The 12,969-nt window shown below is 40.4% G+C and overlaps 1 protein-coding gene across 6 annotated transcripts in view; it reads left to right on the top strand.

Moving 5' to 3' along the window:
- The window catches only part of LOC140212554 (catenin delta-2-like), a 579,924-nt gene that overhangs the window by 425,179 nt on the left and 141,776 nt on the right, over window positions 1–12,969 (top strand). The gene's annotated exons all lie outside the window — the stretch shown is intronic.

Here is a 12,969-nt window from a genome sequence, read left to right as displayed (position 1 = left end):
ATCTGAAATTTGTTCAAGATGAAACTCTTTAGGATGTTCCATCAGAGTTGTCATTCGTATATTTAAATGCAGTTTTTGTGATCAAACGTCTAATGACAAAAGGAACCAAGATTCCAAAACCTGGAGCAAAAAAAAATACTAGACTAACTCAATGGGTGAAGCAGCATCTGTGGATGCAGAAGGGACCAGCCCATTGCCTCCACAGATTCTGCTTAACCTGCTACATTTTCCCAGCAGTTTGTTTCTTTTTTTCTTTATCTTGGCCCAAGTAGATGACCTTGAGGTTATGGAAGTTTATGACAAATAGGATCTCTTATTAATAAAACATTGAGAAAAATTAAAGTGCTCTTCCTGAGTCAGTATTCATTTGTTTAGCTCTGTGTATCATTGGAAGGCTATCACTGGGGGTGATGCTCAAAGTGGGTAAGAGTGGTAAGTTAGCAGAATGAGGCACGGAATTTCCTTTGGAATAAATTTAATTTTAACTTTTGCTTTTACTTTTTACAGATTGAGTAATCTGTTTGAAATGTACCACAAGACTCAGGCCATTTAGCAATGAAATCAGGAAGGGCTTCAGAAAAAAATTGGGGCAACTTCTTTTATATGACAATGAGAATGACAATGGGTGTCAAAATGGCAGCAAATAAGGCTGAAATAAATAGAATTTTTAGGAAATAAGTGTATCAAGGAAAGTGAAGAACTTAAGGTACGGTCACCTATGATCTAGCTGAGTAACTGAGCAGGCTCCAGGTTTTCTATGACCTACATTGGCAGATAGAGTTTAATCTGGAAAAGTGTGAATTGATGCACTTTGAAAAGTCAAATTTCATGGCAGGCTAAAAGTTAATGGCGGGATTCTTAGCAGTGTGGGGGATCTTAGGGTCCAAGTCTATAGAACCCTCAAAATTGCTGTGCAAATTGTTAGGGCCAATAAGAAGATGTATGATGTGTTGGTCTTCCTTAGTCATGGGATTGACTTCAAGAGCTGTTAGTTGATGTTGCAGTTCTGTAAACCTCTAGTTTTACCATACTTGGAGTATTGTGTTCAAATCTGATTCCTTCATTTAGGAAGGATGCAGAAACTTTACAGAGGTTGCAAAGGAGATTTACAAGGATACTATATGTATTAGAGAGCATGTCTTGTTGGTAAGGGTTCAGCAAACTTGGGCTTTTCTCTTTGAAGCAAAGGAGGATGAGAGGAAACATGAAAGAGGTGTATGAGATGATATGAGGCATAGAGAGAGTGGACAGCTAGTGCCTTTTTCCCAGCTTGGTGATGGCTGATATGAGAGAACATCTTTTAAGGTGATTGAAGGAAAGTATAGGGGGAATGTCAGAAGTATATTTTTACAGAGAGTGGAAGGACACACTGCAGGGGCTGGTGGTAGAGGCAGATACATGAAGGGATCCGTAAATAGACACAAAGCTGAAAAAAAGATGGAGGTCTTCTTAGAAGTGAAGGGTTAGGTTGACACTGCAGTAGGTTAAAATGTCAGTGCAATATTGTTGGCCATGCTCTACTGAACTGCTGGTGCTCTCAGGTAATGACAGAAACAAGTTATGTGATGGTCCGGGAAACAAGTCTTCCAACTGAAAAATAGCTGAAGCAATGAATGCTATGCAATGCCTTGCTTTGAAATAGACTCAGTAAATACTGAGAAAGCGTTAACTGAGAGTGAGACATTACCAGGAGTTTGATGGGCAAGCTGAGGTATGGAATTAGAGCAGCTTGGCATTCAATGCTATCATACCTTCACACCTAGTCAACAAGCTTCAAGACCTGGGCCTCAGTACCTCCATGTGCAACTGGATGCTCAGTCTCCCCACTCGGAAACCAAAGTCAGTTCATATTGACAACAACATCTCCTCCACGATCTCCTTCAGCTCAGGCGCACCACAAAGCTGTGTGCTCAGCCTCCTGCTCTATTCACTTTATACTTACAACTATGAGGCTAAGCTCAGCTCCAATGTCATATTTAAGTTTGCTAACAACACCGCTATCATTGGCCAAATCAAAGGTGGTGACAAATCAGCATATAGGAGGGAGTTTGAAAATCTGGCTGAGTGGTGCCACAACAACAACCTCTTACTTAATGTCAACAACACCAAGAGGCTGATTATTGACTTCAGAAAAAGGAAACCGGAAGTCCGTGAGCGAGCACTCATCGAGAGATCAGAAGTGGAGAGGGTCAGCAACTTTAAATTACTTGGTGTTATCATTTCAAAGAATCTGTCCTGGGCCAGCATGTAGGTTCCATCACAAAGAAAGCATGGCAGTGCCTCTTCTTTCTTTGAAGTTTACAAAGATTCGGCATGTTATCTAAAATCTACTGTGGGCATCACGGTAACGTAGCAGTTAGCACAGTGCTATTATTGCTCCGGAGTTCAGAGCTCAATTCTGCATGTCCTCGCCTTGGAATATGTAGGTTGCCCTACGTTCTCCAGTTTCCTCCCACAGTTCAAGTACATACCGGATAGATTAACTGGTCTTTGCAAATCGTCCCGTGGTTAGGGTGGATTCATTCAGTTTGTGGAAGTTGTTGGGGCAGTGTGATTCAAAGGGCCAGAAGAAGCCTACTCTGCGTTGTATCACTGAAAAAAAAATGGGATGGAGTATTGATTGGTTGCATCACGGAAACACCAGTGCCCTGGAATGGGAAAGCCTACAAAAAGCAGTGGATTCAGCCCAGTCCATCACGGGTAAAGCCCTCCCCAGCATTGAGCACTTCTGCAAGAAGCTGTCTTAGGAAAGTAGCATTCATCATCAAGGACTCCCACAATCCATGCCATACTCGCCTCTCACTTTTGCCATCAGGAAGAAGGTACAGGAGCCTTAGGACCAGCCACCAAGTTCAGGAACAGTTATTACCCCTTAACTTTTAGGCTCTTGAACCAGGAGCTTCCCTCAACTTCACTCGCCCTATCACTGAACTTTTCCTACAACCTGTGGACTCACTCTCCAAAAACTCTGTTCATCTCATATTCTTGATATTTATTGCTTATTTATTTGTTTGTTTGTTTATTATCATTATTATTTCTGTTTGTATTTGCATAGTTTGTTGTCCTCTGCATGTTGTTTGTCCGGTTCGGTGCGGCTTTCCATTGATTCTATTCTTTTCATGCATTTACTGTGAATGCCTGCAAGCAAGTGAATTTCAGGGTTGTATATAGTGATGTATATAATAAATTTACTTTGAACTTTGAAATAAGTTACAGAGAAAGGTTCAACAAGTTGGGTCTTTATTCTTTGGAACGTAGAAGGTTGAGCGGGGGCTTGATAGAGGTATTAAAATTATGAGGAAATTAGATAGAGTTGACATGGATAGGCTTTTTCCATTGAGAATGGGGGAGATTCAAACAAGAGGACATGAGTTGAGAGTTAAAGGGTAAAAGTTTAGGGATAACATGAGGGGGAACTTCTTTACTCAGAGAATGGTAGCTGTGTGGAACAAGCTTCCAGCGGAGGTGGTTGAGGCAGGTTCGATGTTGTTTAAAGTTAAATTGGACAGCTATATGGACAGGAAAGGAATGGAGGGTTATGGGCTGAGTGCAGATCGGTGAGACTAGGTGAGAGTAAGAGTTTGGCATGGACTAGAAGGGCCGAGATGGCCTGTTTCCGTGCTGTAATTGTTATATGGTTCTGGTTATATGTTTATAATCACATGAAGGCAAACTGCAAAATGCCCCGTTTAAGATCTGATCCTTTAATATGAAACTTTCTCTTATTAGGTGAAGAACTCACAGGGGGCTTTTAAAGTGCCAACTGGATGTAGCTATTCAGCATATCCAGTTGCAAAGCGCAGTAACTAATGAAGGGTGAAGAAGGGCAATTTATTTTTTGGCAATGGTCGCCACTTCATCACCATTAGTAGTGACAGGGCTGCTGGCAGATAGCACAATGAGAGCGGAAGGAAATCTAATAAGAGGTGGAACACAAAGGCTCAGCTTGATATACCTCATGGAATAATACCTAGTTAGTCGCTGGCAGAAGATAGCTTTGTCTTTCATCTGAGACTCATGCAGAATGCTTGTGCTGTCTGTAACACCTTCAATCTCTTAGGCAAGTATAATTAGATGCCTGCCAAATCTACTGGCAGGGCGCTGTGTAACCGTGAGGAATGTTCATTGACAAGGTATCCCACAGAGTGGCAGACCTAATAATATGACAGTGCTAGTCATGACATATTTACTCATCTCTTTGTTTCACTGTCAAAACATGTAGCCTCAGGGAGTTGTTTGTGCACTTGTGATGAATAAGATATCAACACAGCCAGTATGTATGTTGCTGTTCAGGTTAACTTCCCAGGAGTTTATTTTTCTGCAGTTAATGATAACAATCAGTGTTCATTATTGCAAAGCTAGAATACTGACCCATGCTTTGGTGCCACAATACTGCATGGCATGCATTGCATTTTTATATAGCTTTGAGCTTGATTGAAAAACAATGTTTACTTTGGCCACAGAGAGAAAACCTTCACCTCTCTTCCTCATGAAGTTTGTGATTCACTTCCAATATTATCAAAATGTAGTTCAAGTCTACAAGAGATGGCTTCACATCTTGCACATTATGATCTTATCACAGCGTCACAAAATACCCCATTAACTTGTTTCTAAGTGAGCCTTTTAATAGCATTTGGCCATCATGGCTAATTTTCCAACTGGTGTAATGCTGATTGGAAGCTTGCAGTTAACACTGGAGAAGCTGAAATGCCTTATTACTCTTTTATTTCTCTCTGGTATATATTGTCATACATTTCAATGGTGGTAGCCTTCATTATTTGTACAGATGCAATCTAAGGTGCTAAATGCTTAAGGGCAGCATCAGTGTCTGTCCATGTTGTGACAATTGTTTTCAGATCTGGTCTGGCAGAATGGAAGTGACTGGTTAATTTCTTTGCCAAACAAGTTTTGTGTCCACACTGATTAAAATACCAAAAATGATTCTGTGCCTATAATTTACACATAAAAATCCCTTATTTGTTGCAAGTTTCTATATAAATTACCTTGTTTTTATTTAGGAGTTGCTATAGTTCCTGATCCAACCATTCCTTAAATTTTGTCTTTGAGTAAATGTACATTCTATTCCCTTTGATAGGGGATATCAAGAACTGGGAGATGCTCTTACAATTGGGCTGATGTGGTATTGTGGCAAAATATTCTAACTATGAGTACTAAAAATACTCTAAATATAAATATCTTCTTCAGAACGTCATGGTACAATTCTACTCTGCCATCATAGAGAGCGTCCTCACATCAGCCATTACAGTCTGTTTTGGTGCAGCATCTTCTCACAATATATAAAAACTACTCTGAACTGTCAGGTCAGTAGAAAAAGCTATTGGCTGCAGTCTACCTTCATTGCCAGTCTTGTATGTGTGCAGGAGAAAGAAGCACGACAGAAATATCAGGGTGGATACTATTCACCCAGCAAACTACCTTTTCCAAACGTTCCCTTCTGCAAAGCACTATAGGGCTACAAAGCAAAAAAAAATTTCCTTGCATCATAAAAGTTTCTTTGCTCCAGCAGTTAATCTGATGAGCCATTCTACATAGCCTTCCTTCACCCTCTCTATCTATTACCCCAGTCACTATACCACTTTAAACCACTTTTTATAATGTTGTTTACATTGTAAATATATGCTGGTATTTATGTGTTTATGCATATTTTATTCCATATCCATACTTTAACCTCTAACTTAATTTTATAATAATTCTTTATTCTTAACAATTATTAAATTTTTTTGTTGCAAGTTGTGCCAACAAACCACAGTAAATTCCTAATACATGTAAATGATTATGGCTATTGAGTTTATCCTTATGTATTAAAACCATTAAGTATAAAGCTCGGGGCACCTTAATATATAGATTTTGTCACGTACCGCGTGACAGGAATAAAGAACCAGCAGAAATAGAAAACACTTTGGAGTCCAGTATTGCTAGTAACTAATAATATTTATTAGTAACTACGCGATACAGTAATATAAATGTAGATAAATCAAACAGGTTAGCAATGATTATATATATAAAAGTAAGTATATCAGTAAGTGTGGAAATATATGTATGAAAAACCAAGCTTCTTTAAGTCTGGGGGTAAAGAGATACAGTCTTACGATGATGAGTAAAGTAAAGTTCAGTTCAGTTCGTGGTATTGAGTTGAGTAGTGATGGAGAGAGAGAGAGAGGGAGAGATTTGAGTCTTCAGGTGAGCTGATGCCTTCGATCTCCTCGTTGTCCTCTGAAATCCTTTAAAGGTCACCGATTGTGACTTTAACAAAGGGGACCGGTTTTCTGTGGTGGAGCTATCCCCCAGGCAAAGGTGGACACATGGACAGCCAACCCCTTCCCTTTCCACTGCATGGGCGACGGATCAATCCACCTGATCGATCCTCCAAAACCCACTTTTCCTGCGGGCACAACAATGTTCATTCAGTGTCCAAAACGTGTCTGAGGTCTGTCGTCTGACCTCCTATTTTATCTTCCCGTGCTGAGCATCAACTGTCATTCAAATAACTCCTCCTTCCTCTTTCTCTCTAAGAAATGCACAAGCAGGCGACTGTCCTTGAGAAGTATCAACACCCTGCCGAAAATCATAACATTGAGTGTCCATTAAATAACACCGCTTTCGGTCACCATAGCAATTTACGAACTGCTCGGTTCCATCTCTCTCTTTTACAAACAAGTTGTTGGTGTTAAATAACTCTGGTGTTAAATAACTCTGTCTCTTTTCAAAAGCACAGTTAATAGAGGTAAACTAGTACAGTGCATAGGGGTAATTCAGGATCCCGTCACAGTATCTAAAACTATCTAATCACACATTTTTAACGTCCTTCATGTAGGCAGCAGCTCTCAAAATAACTATATAATTTTACCAGTAGCACAAAGCTGAAAATCAGTCAAAATAGCTAATAAATAATACCACAAATAGTGACATGCTACCCTGACTTGGAGAAGCAAATGACTCGGTCCTGTAGGGTGAGGACCACAAGTTAAACTGCCATACACTATGCACTTGATGACATAATAGTGATTTAATCTGGATTATTTTTAATCTGAGTATATAAGAGCATGTTCAGTATTCTCCCAAAACAAGCACTTTCTTTAAGTATAATGTTCCTGTGCAGCTTCAAGCCTCACCTTTTGAACAAATGAAAGAGCCAGAGAACATAGTGTGACACAGTACAACATTACCTATGTTTTGTTCTGTACTGAAGTCTAGCATATTTGTCACCTGATCAATGTTTACAGCTCCATTACTAAAGAGGATTGACAAAGAATTGGCAATAGGAAGCAGATCTGACAAGATTTAATTTTACTGTAACCTTGTAAGTTTTGCCATCTCAGTTTGGACATGCTCCTTGGGGTTTCATTGATAGTTTTTTTGCTCCCAATGCTCAGCTTGGTTTAAAAAAAACTTACTATTTACTTTCTTATCACCAATAAGTAAAACTATTTGAGGTGAGAAGGAGCATCCTATTTTTGGGAATAGTTGAAATTTTAATGGAGCTTTATATGTTGCTTGAGCCTTTGTTTTAAAACTTGGATAAGGTAGGAAACCATCAACATTTGAACGTAGAACATAGAACAGTACAGCACAGTACAGGCCCTTCGGCCCACAATGTTGTGCCGACCCTTAAACTCTGCCTCCCATATAACCCCTCACCTTAAATTCCTCCGTATACCTGTCTAGTAGTCTCTTAAACTTCACTAGTGTATGTGCCTCCACCACTGACTCAGGCAGTGCATTCTACGCACCAACCACTCTCTGAGTAAAAAACCTTCCTCTAATATCCCCCCTGAACTTACCACCCCTTAAAGCCATGTCCTCTTGTATTGAGCAGTGGTGCCCTGGGGAAGAGGCGCTGGCTGTCCACTCTATCTATTCCTCTTAGTTTGCCATCATAACCAAGCATAAACACAGCAATTTAGGGATTATCATGCATTAGTCTGTACATGTAGAAGTACAAAAGTTTTTCTTGTTCATTTATGGAATATGCATATTATTATTGATAAGGCATTCTGATAGTGGTGGTGAGGTACCTTCATGAACCACTGAATTCCTTCTGTTGAAGGAGCTCCCTCAATGTCTTCAAGCAGGAAATTCCAAGAACAGTATAATATTTCAAACTCAAAATAGTAAGTGACATGAAGGAAATGTCCTTCTTGGTGACAGACTTCATGGGCTGTTGAAGTAGCCTTAGTGCATAATTTCAGTACTTTAATTTGATGGTACACAGTGCACTGGTGGCAGTCAGAATAAATGTTTAGGATTGTACATGGTCTCCAGTCAAATGGGCTGCAATGTCCTGTTTCTAAGAAATTGAAGAGTATTCCATAATAGTTCGGGCTTATTCCTTTGAGGGATTTTGATACTTTGGAGGGTCAGGTGTCATTTGCCATGTGACTTTGGTCTTGCTCTTACAGACTGTTGTAGTTATGTAGCTGGTTCAGTAGTTTTTTTAGTGAACAATGGTCCTCAGGAAGTCAATGTTTCAAAGAGAGAGATTACCTTTATTTGTTACATGTACATCAAAAGATTGAAACATACAGTGAAATGTGCCCATGGCATCAATGACCAACACAGTTCGAATATGTGCTGCACAGCCTCCAAGTGTTGCCTTGCTTTTGGTGCCAACATAGCATGCCCACAACTTACTAGCACCATGTCTGTGGGATGCTGGGGGAAACCAGAGCACCAGGTGGAAATCCAGTTTGATTAGCGTGTTCATGATGGTAACACCTTTGAATATTAAGAGTTTGTAAAGAGTGATAAGTTAACTTGCACTTTGTTGGAATTGGTCATTGCCCAGAACTGATGATACTAGGCAATCGTTAGTTATGACGGAATATTGACCAAGTCCTGCTGCATGCAGACATGGGCTAATTGATTTGCTGTGGAGATGGAATTCAATACTTCCAGAGTTCTGATCTTAGAATGCAAGGTAAGTGATTAGTGAAGAGGTATAGATAGGGTAAATGCAAGCAGGCTTTTTCCTCTGAGGTTGGGGAGGAATACAACTGGATGCCATGACTTAAGAGTGAAAGGTGAGAAGTTAAAGGGGAACATGAGGGAAAACATTTTCATTTAAAAGAGCTCAAGAGTGTGGAATGAGCTGCCAGCACAAGTGGTCCATGCAAGCTCAATTTCAATGTTGAAGAGAATTTTGGATAGGTAAATGAACAGTAAGGATGTGGAGGGCTGTAGTCCTGGTGCAGGTCATTGAGAGTAGGGAATTTAAATGGTTTTGGTATGGACTAGATAGGCCAAAGGGCCTGTTTCTCTGCTGTGCTTCTCTATGTCTCTATGAAGAGGATGCTTGGACCTATGACATTGTCCTAAGGAACTCTTACAGTGATTCTTAGGACTAGGATGCTTATGTCCATCAACCACAGCTATCTTCCTTTGTGTGGGCCATGAGTCCAACTATTGCTGTGTTTCCCCTTTGATGTCACATACAGTCAAATGCTGCCACAATCTCAAAGAAAGTCACTCTCGCCCTACCTTTGGAACTCAATGTCTTAGTGTATGTTCGGATCAAGAGTGCAATGAATGCTGGAGCCAAGTAGTCTTGGTGAAACCCAGACTGAGCATTAGTAAGTAGGTAATAGCTGCATCAAAGTACTGTCAACAATCACCTGTCAATACTAAACATTCAAATGGCCTTTTTACATCGGCAGCAACAGTGAACTCCATCAGCAATGCCTACCTTCACTGAGATGAGAGGTGGCTCCCCAGGAATGGGAAGCAGTCTTTACAATCAGAAGACAAAGTAATGTAACAGGATATGCGGTAGAGGATCTTTGCCTGGTAAATGTTGATTGTAAGGCTAGGCTCAACTGCAGAGGTTTGAGTGATGTTGATTCTGGAGGGTAGTCTGAAAATTGAACAGTGCCCCATTAGTTATGAGGATTAGCTCCAACCCCATTGATGTTTGCTGGAGGTGAAGAGCAACATTGTGGTGATGAAAGTATTGTAACAACGAAGCCACCTTCTTTGACACAAAACTTCACTAAGATTGGTTATGTTGTAGTCCTACTCGTTAGAATTATGTTTTGTCTTCAACACACTTCAGCCTACTCAAGCCAACGTTTCTCCTACTCCTAACCATTAAGAAGGCCATATCCCAATTAAATAATAACAAGGACATGGGAGCAGATAACATTCATGCTGAAACCCTAAAACTCAGCAGTGCATACCTCCAGTCAGGATTCTACAATCTTTTCAAAAGCTGGGAAGTAGAAACACCAAGGAACTTCAGAGATCTGTAATCGTGGTAATCTTCAAGAAAGAAGACAAGTCTAACTATCATAACTACAGAGGGGCCTCCCTGCCATCTTCCACTGTGAGATTTACTTAGTTACTTAGCCCATCACCCCTACTGGGGCATAGGCTGCCAACTGCAGCTCGCTGGAGTCCTCTGTCCAGGACCAGTCGTTCAAGTTGTCCCCAGGTGTAGACCATCGTACCTCTTCTAGGTGAAGATCCTTCCTCTCCCAGGAATAAGGCTTTAGAGTTTCTGTAGCTCTGGGTTTTTACAGGATGTTGTTGTTAGCCCCATGCCCAATTCTGCTCCTTTCACCGTGGGGCACTGGGAAAGTCATAGTCAAAATCTTTCTCCACTCCCACAGGCAGAAGAGCTGCTTCCCGATGGAGGCACGGTGGATGTGACCTTCACAGTATGACAAGAAAAATGTAGACGTTAGCATCAGCCACTGTATTTCTCAACATGCCTTTGATTTCATCAATCAGGAGGGTCCATGCAATCCCTTTCTTAAGTATTAGAAATCAATAGGTTGATATTTAAAATTATCATGGTGACTCTGGATGGACAACAAAATATAGACTAGGTTAAAGGAACAATCAGCCAAGCTGGTACCAGAACAAGACCTGACTCAAAATGGGGCTTATCACCTTTGTTATGTATTGACTAGGTATACTCCATTGAGGGCAGGGAAGTTAGGGCAATTTGTCGTGTGGGCAGTCTCTCAACCACCCAGCCAGTGGTAACCTTTGTTTACATTATGGCTGTGCAATAAAATGTGCAATACAAGAAACTATTGTGAAAAATATTTAATCTAATTCATCATCTCAATGTGAAAATGAGTGATGTTCACTTTACATGCATTTGGAAATGTCTGCATTTCTTCCAACCTTCGATAAAGGGATTAAACTGGATGAGCCATTGAATATTTTTTGAAGCAGCTTAAAGGAGGTACTTAAAAAAACAAGCTGAAAATTTAACCTATTCCCATTTGTTGATTAAATACAGTTTAGGCACTTTCACTAATGTACACTAAAGATTGATTCTTTTATCGAGGACCAATAAGCTAAATGTCTTTTAATAGATTCTGATAGTATCTTATTTGCATGACATTTCTAATCTGTTTAGAGTGTTTTCTGGGCGTTGTGTTATAGGGTGATGCAGTGAAAGAAGGCACTGACAAGAAGACATTCAATAAAGTGCCATGTAGAAGATTACAAACCAAGAGCACAGTGATTTAGTGGTTGGATAGGAGTGTAGGTGTGCAATGGTGATGCAGTTAATATACTGGTATATCAAAAGCAGGAGCAACACTAGTACACTGCTGGCAGAGCTACCACTTCGTAACTCTAGTGACCTGGATTCAACTCTGACCTGAAGGTTGGGCTAGTGACTAGTTATAAAATTAGCATTTAATAACTAGTGAGATGGCACAGGGATTTGTGTTGGTCATCTTCAGTCGACATTAGTGACTTGGATGAAGTTTTCACGTTGCAATGAAATATTCTCTCAAATTGTGTGGTGGTGCTACTATTTCTTTACGATCCAAGCTGGGTGAAATAAGGCTACAAATCAGAATTAAAGAAAATTCTCTATTTTTTTTGAACAATAATCAGTTGATCATAGCCTACAAGGCTCCTGTTTGTGAGAAGAGCATGACCTGGATGGTGGGGGTCTCTAATGATGGACAACACTTTTCTATGACAGCGCTCTATGTAGATGTGCTCAATGTGGGGAGAGCTTTACCTGTGATGGACTGGCTGTATCCACCACCTTTTTGTAGTCTTTTCTGTTCAAGGGCATTCATGTTTCTATACAAGGCCGTGATGCAACCAGTCAATATACTCTTCACTGCACATATATAGAAGTTTATCAAAGTTTTAGATGACATGCCAAATTTTCGTAAACTTCTAAGGAAGTAGAGGTGCTGCCGTGCTTTCCTTGTAATTGCATTTATGTGCTGGACCCAGAACAGATCCTCTGTAATGATAACACTGAGGAATTTAAAGTTGCTGACCCTCTGTACCTCTGGAGGACTGGCTCATGGACCTCTGGTTTCCTCCTTCTGTACTCAATAATCAGCTTCTTGATCTTGCTGATATTGTGGGATAAGTTGTTGTTGTGGTAATGGTTCAGCCAGACCTTCAATCTCCCTCCTATATGCTGATTCATCACCATCTTTGATTTGGCCAACGACAGAGGCATCATTAGCAAAATTAAATATAGCATTGGGGCTGTGCTTAGCCTCACAGTCATAAGTATACAGCAAGTAGAGCAGGGAGCTAAGCACTCAGTCTTGTGGTAAACCTGAGCTGATGGTGATTGTGGAGAAAATGCTGTTGCCAATCCAAACCATCTGCAGTCTGTAAGGGAGGAAATTGGGGATTCAGTTGCATTAGAAGGTATTGAGGCCTGGGTCTTTAAGTTTATTGATTAGTTTTGAGGGGATGATAGCATTGATGTAGTCAATGAGGAGCATCCTGATGTATGTATCTTCACTGTTCAGATGTTCCAGAGTTGAGTGAAGAGCCAATGAAATAGCACCTGTTGACCTGTTATGATGGTAGACAAATTGGAGCAGATCCAAGTCACTTCTCAGGAAAGAGTTGGTATGTTTTATCACCAACTGCTCAAAGCACTTCATCAGAGTGGGTGTAAATGCTACTGGACGATAGTCATTGAGGCAGGTTACCACATCCTGTTTAGGCACT

Source organism: Mobula birostris, chromosome 19, assembly GCF_030028105.1.
Source record: "Mobula birostris isolate sMobBir1 chromosome 19, sMobBir1.hap1, whole genome shotgun sequence".
NCBI classification, from domain to species: domain Eukaryota; kingdom Metazoa; phylum Chordata; class Chondrichthyes; order Myliobatiformes; family Myliobatidae; genus Mobula; species Mobula birostris.
The sequence above is the reverse complement of the archived record's forward strand: the minus strand, read 5'-3'. Positions and strand labels throughout refer to the sequence as shown.